Here is a 7229-nt window from a genome sequence, read left to right on the forward strand (position 1 = left end):
TAGCTGATGCAGCAGAGCTGTCTTAGTGATAGCTGATGCAGCAGAGCTGTCTTAGTGATAGCTGATGCAGCAGAGCTGTCTTAGTGATAGCTGATGTAGCAGAGCTGTCTTAGTGATAGCTGATGTAGCAGAGCTGTCTTAGTGATAGCTGATGTAGCAGAGCTGTCTTAGTGATAGCTGATGTAGCAGAGCTGTCTTAGTGATATCTGATGTAGCAGAGCTGTCTTAGTGATAGCTGATGTAGCAGAGCTGTCTTAGTGATAGCTGATGCAGCAGAGCTGTCTTAGTGATAGCTGATGCAGCAGAGCTGTCTTAGTGATAGCTGATGCAGCAGAGCTGTCTTAGTGATAGCTGATGCAGCAGAGCTGTCTTAGTGATATCGGATGTAGCAGAGCTGTCTTAGTGATATCGGATGTAGCAGAGCTGTCTTAGTGATATCGGATGTAGCAGAGCTGTCTTAGTGTTATCTGATGTAGCAGAGCTGTCTTAGTGATATCGGATGTAGCAGAGCTGTCTTAGTGATAGCTGATGCAGCAGAGCTGTCTTAGTGATAGCTGATGCAGCAGAGCTGTCTTAGTGATAGCTGATGTAGCAGAGCTGTCTTAGTGATATCGGATGTAGCAGAGCTGTCTTAGTGATAGCTGATGCAGCAGAGCTGTCTTAGTGATAGCTGATGCAGCAGAGCTGTCTTAGTGATAGCTGATGCAGCAGAGCTGTCTTAGTGATAGCTGATGCAGCAGAGCTGTCTTAGTGATAGCTGATGCAGCAGAGCTGTCTTAGTGATAGCTGATGCAGCAGAGCTGTCTTAGTGATAGCTGATGCAGCAGAGCTGTCTTAGTGATAGCTGATGCAGCAGAGCTGTCTTAGTGATAGCTGATGCAGCAGAGCTGTCTTAGTGATAGCTGATGCAGCAGAGCTGTCTTAGTGATAGCTGATGCAGCAGAGCTGTCTTAGTGATAGCTGATGCAGCAGAGCTGTCTTAGTGATAGCTGATGCAGCAGAGCTGTCTTAGTGATAGCTGATGCAGCAGAGCTGTCTTAGTGATAGCTGATGCAGCAGAGCTGTCTTAGTGATAGCTGATGCAGCAGAGCTGTCTTAGTGATAGCTGATGCAGCAGAGCTGTCTTAGTGATAGCTGATGCAGCAGAGCTGTCTTAGTGATAGCTGATGCAGCAGAGCTGTCTTAGTGATATCGGATGCAGCAGAGCTGTCTTAGTGATATCGGATGCAGCAGAGCTGTCTTAGTGATATCGGATGCAGCAGAGCTGTCTTAGTGATATCGGATGTAGCAGAGCTGTCTTAGTGATATCGGATGCAGCAGAGCTGTCTTAGTGATAGCTGATGTAGCAGAGCTGTCTTAGTGATAGCTGATGTAGCAGAGCTGTCTTAGTGATAGCTGATGCAGCAGAGCTGTCTTAGTGATAGCTGATGCAGCAGAGCTGTCTTAGTGATAGCTGATGCAGCAGAGCTGTCTTAGTGATAGCTGATGCAGCAGAGCTGTCTTAGTGATATCGGATGCAGCAGAGCTGTCTTAGTGATATCGGATGCAGCAGAGCTGTCTTAGTGATATCGGATGTAGCAGAGCTGTCTTAGTGATATCGGATGCAGCAGAGCTGTCTTAGTGATAGCTGATGTAGCAGAGCTGTCTTAGTGATAGCTGATGCAGCAGAGCTGTCTTAGTGATAGCTGATGTAGCAGAGCTGTCTTAGTGATAGCTGATGCAGCAGAGCTGTCTTAGTGATAGCTGATGCAGCAGAGCTGTCTTAGTGATAGCTGATGTAGCAGAGCTGTCTTAGTGATAGCTGATGCAGCAGAGCTGTCTTAGTGATAGCTGATGTAGCAGAGCTGTCTTAGTGATAGCTGATGTAGCAGAGCTGTCTTAGTGATAGCTGATGCAGCAGAGCTGTCTTAGTGATAGCTGATGTAGCAGAGCTGTCTTAGTGATAGCTGATGCAGCAGAGCTGTCTTAGTGATAGCTGATGCAGCAGAGCTGTCTTAGTGATAGCTGATGTAGCAGAGCTGTCTTAGTGATAGCTGATGCAGCAGAGCTGTCTTAGTGATAGCTGATGTAGCAGAGCTGTCTTAGTGATAGCTGATGCAGCAGAGCTGTCTTAGTGATAGCTGATGCAGCAGAGCTGTCTTAGTGATATCGGATGCAGCAGAGCTGTCTTAGTGATAGCTGATGCAGCAGAGCTGTCTTAGTGATATCGGATGTAGCAGAGCTGTCTTAGTGATATCGGATGCAGCAGAGCTGTCTTAGTGATAGCTGATGCAGCAGAGCTGTCTTAGACAGATATCACTAACTTTATTTTTAACACAATAAAATAAAAATAGGCCAAAAATTGGTATCACTGTAATAGTGCAGGGGTATTATATTTCTACCATTTTTTTTTTTTCTTTTATACTTTACTAAGTATCGAACTGGTATTGAGTATCGAAATAAAAAAGTTAGTATCGGTATCGAACTCAAAATTCTGGTATCGTGACATCACTAATATATACACACACACACACACACACACACACATATATACACACACAAAGTCTAAAAGACTTTGCACTTTAGAATGTTGTGTTCGTTTCTAGTTTTTTTCCAAAGTATACTGTATACATATATATTTATATATATACTGTATTATATATACACTGTACACTTACATATACTGTGTGCCTCTATATATACTGTCTACTTATATATACACTATATGCTTATATATATACTGTACACTTATATATACTGTGTGCCTCTATATATACTGTTTACTTATATATACTATATGCCTCTATATATACACTGTATACTTATATATACTATATGCCTCCTTATATACACTGTACACTTATATATACTATATGCCTCTATATACTGTATACTTATATATACTATATGCCTCTATATATACACTGTATACTTATATATACTATATGCCTCTATATACTGTACACTTATATATACTATATGCCTCTATATACTGTATACTTATATATATACTATATGCCTCTATATACTGTATACTTATATATACTATATGCCTCTATATATACACTGTACACTTATATATAGTATATGCCTCTATATACTGTATACTTATATATACTATATGCCTCTATATATACACTGTACACTTAAATATACTATATGCCTCTATATATACACTTATATATACTATATGCCTCTATATACACTGTACACTTATATATACTATATGCCTCTATATACTGTATACTTATATATACTATATGCCTCTATATATACACTGTACACTTAAATATACTATATGCCTCTATATACTGTATACTTATATATACTATATGCCTCTATATACTGTATATTTATATATACTATATGCCTCTATATATACACTGTACACTTATACTATATGCCTCTATATACTGTACACTTATATATACTATATGCCTCTTTATATACACTGTACACTTATATATACGATATGCCTCTATATACTGTATACTTATATATACTATATGCCTCTATATACTGTACACTTATATATACTATATGCCTCTATATACTGTATACTTATATATACTATATGCCTCTATATACTGTATACTTATATATACTATATGCCTCTATATACTGTACACTTATATATACTATATGCCTCTATACACTGTATACTTATATATACTATATGCCTCTATATATACACTGTATACTTATATATACTATATGCCTCTATATACTGTACACTTATATATACTATATGCCTCTATATACTGTATACTTATATATATACTATATGCCTCTATATACTGTATACTTATATATACTATATGCCTCTATATATACACTGTATACTTATATATACACTATATGCCTCTATATACTGTATACTTATATATACTATATGCCTCTATACACTGTATACTTATATATATACTATATGCCTCTATATACTGTATACTTATATATACTATATGCCTCTATATATACACTGTATACTTATATATACTATATGCCTCTATATATACACTGTATACTTATATATACTATATGCCTCTATATATACACTGTATACTTATATATACTATATGCCTCTATATATACACTGTATACTTATATATACTATATGCCTCTATATACTGTATATTTATATATACTATATGCCTCTATATATACACTGTACACTTATACTATATGCCTCTATATACTGTACACTTATATATACTATATGCCTCTTTATATACACTGTACACTTATATATACTATATGCCTCTATATACTGTATACTTATATATACTATATGCCTCTATATACTGTACACTTATATATACTATATGCCTCTATATACTGTATACTTATATATACTATATGCCTCTATATACTGTATACTTATATATATACTATATGCCTCTATATACTGTATACTTATATATACTACATGCCTCTATATATACACTGTATACTTATATATACACTATATGCCTCTATATACTGTATACTTATATATACTATATGCCTCTATACACTGTATACTTATATATATACTATATGCCTCTATATACTGTATACTTATATATACTATATGCCTCTATATATACACTGTATACTTATATATACTATATGCCTCTATACACTGTATACTTATATATATACTATATGCCTCTATATACTGTACACTTATATATACTATATGCCTCTATATACTGTATACTTATATATACTATATGCCTCTATATACTGTACACTTATATATACTATATGCCTCTATATATACACTTATATATACTATATGCCTCTATATACTGTATACTTATATATACTATATGCCTCTATATATACACTGTATACTTATATATACTATATGCCTCTATATACTGTATACTTATATATACTATATGCCTCTATATATACACTTATATATACTATATGCCTCTATATACTGTATACTTATATATACTATATGCCTCTATATATACACTGTATACTTATATATACTATATGCCTCTATATACTGTATACTTATATATACTATATGCCTCTATATATACACTGTATACTTATATATACACTATATGCCTCTATATACTGTACACTTATATATACTATATGCCTCTATATACTGTACACTTATATATACTATATGCCTCTATATACTGTATACTTATATATACTATATGCCTCTATACACTATATACTTATATATATACTATATGCCTCTTTATATACCAGGAAGCATATGTAATACATTCAGTATATGATGGGTTATATTGCAGCTTTCCTTTCTGTTCCTTATGGATGATAATAGTAATATCACAGAGCAGTATATAGCGCAGCGGACTCTCCCATTGCTTCTTATGTAGGGTATACGGCTTGTTTAGTTGACTCCTAAGTAGAACTCAGAATTTCCTTGTACAGTTTCCTATTAATGGTTCTGGTTTTAGCTGTTGGGGCTGCAGGTTACATAGGACTGCTGGGAACCTATCCGGGCATCTATGTGTAATGATCAGAAACACACACTTGTATCCTAACAGCGCAGCTTGGCTCCTCTCAGCAGAGCAGGCAAGAACATGCAGAGCACGCCACAAGCTGCAGAGCACGCCACAAGCTGCAGAGCACGCCACAAGCTGCAGAGCATGCATCAACCTGCAGAGCACGCCACAAGCTGCAGAGCACGCCACAAGCTGCAGAGCATGCATCAACCTGCAGAGCATGCATCAACCTGCAGAGCACGCCACAAGCTGCAGAGCATGCATCAACCTGCAGAGCACGCCACAAGCTGCAGAGCACGCCACAAGCTGCAGAGCATGCATCAACCTGCAGAGCAAGCCACGACCTGCAGAGCATGCATCAACCTGCAGAGCACGCCACAAGCTGCAGAGCACGCCACATGCTGCAGAGCATGCATCAACCTGCAGAGCACGCCACAAGCTGCAGAGCACGCCACAAGCTGCAGAGCATGCATCAACCTGCAGAGCAAGCCACGACCTGCAGAGCATGCATCAACCTGCAGAGCACGCCACAAGCTGCAGAGCACGCCACAAGCTGCAGAGCACGCCACAAGCTGCAGAGCATGCATCAACCTGCAGAGCAAGCCACGACCTGCAGAGCACGCCACAACCTGCAGAGCATGCATCCACCTGCAGAGCACGCCACAACCTGCAGAGCATGCATCAACCTGCAGAGCACACTAGAACATAAAGAACATGCGACAACCTACAGAGCATGCAACAAACTGCAGAGCATGCATCAACCTGGAGAGCATGCAACAAGCTGCAGAGCACGCCACAAGCTGCAGAGCATGCCACAAGCTGCAGAGCAAGCCACAACCTGCAGAGCACGCCACAACCTGCAGAGCATGCATCCACCTGCTGAGCACGCCACAAGCTGCAGAGCATGCCACAAGCTGCAGAGCATGCCACAAGCTGCAGAGCATGCCACAAGCTGCAGAGCATGCCACAAGCTGCAGAGCAAGCCACAACCTGCAGAGCACGCCACAAGCTGCAGAGCACGCCACAACCTGCAGAGCACGCCACAACCTGCAGAGCATGCATCCACCTGCAGAGCACACTAGAACATAAAGAACATGCAACAACCTACAGAGCATGCAACAAACTGCAGAGCATGCATCAACCTGGAGAGCATGCAACAAGCTACAACCTGCAGAGCCATCTCATAGCACAGCCAAATCCTAACATCTGTAAAGCAGACAACCCTCTTACCTGTGAGGAGCCCGGTACGGTGGGAGCCGGCGTGATACAGGTGGATTTACCCCCCACGGAAAGAGTTGGATGTCACTTGAAGTTCTTCAGTTTCCTCGTCTTCCTCTCCTCCCTCCTTTTCTTTTGCTCTTTTGAGTCCAGATCCCTGTGAGTGGATCTCAGAGTTTTTGGAGATACAAGAGGGGAGGGAGGGGAAGAGAGACGGACAGGGGAGGAAGGACAAGAGCGAAAAGGGGAAAAGAAGAGAGGAGGGTAAAGGAGGGGATAATGCCAGAAACCAATCCCCGGGGAAAGGGGGGATACAAAGAAGTCTTTATAGCCGGCCCAGCGCGCTGCATTTATCTTCTCGTTATAAACAGCAAAACCAGAAGAATGCAAATCCTGACAGCAATGCTCTGTAGCTACCAAGCTGCGAGGTAAAGACTGCGCCTATAGCAGATCCTGGGCTAAGAACGGCCAGAGCTCCTGCTCCACAATGCAAAAGCTGTAGAGCTCACACCTAGCACGGACCATTGTGGAGCGACTCCGGTACCATTGTGGAGC

General features: G+C 40.0%; 1 protein-coding gene across 1 annotated transcript in view; it reads right to left on the reverse strand.

The window, feature by feature from the left end:
* Positions 1 to 6858, reverse strand: part of PRELP (proline and arginine rich end leucine rich repeat protein) — a 58782-nt gene extending 51924 nt beyond the window's left edge. The window contains exon 1 of the mRNA XM_069944404.1: positions 6687 to 6858. The gene's annotated coding sequence lies outside the window, so the exon portion shown is untranslated. The remainder of the gene's footprint in view (positions 1 to 6686) is intronic.
* Between the last annotated feature and the right edge of the window lie 371 nt (positions 6859 to 7229).

Source organism: Dendropsophus ebraccatus, chromosome 11 (assembly GCF_027789765.1).
Source record: "Dendropsophus ebraccatus isolate aDenEbr1 chromosome 11, aDenEbr1.pat, whole genome shotgun sequence".
NCBI classification, from domain to species: domain Eukaryota; kingdom Metazoa; phylum Chordata; class Amphibia; order Anura; family Hylidae; genus Dendropsophus; species Dendropsophus ebraccatus.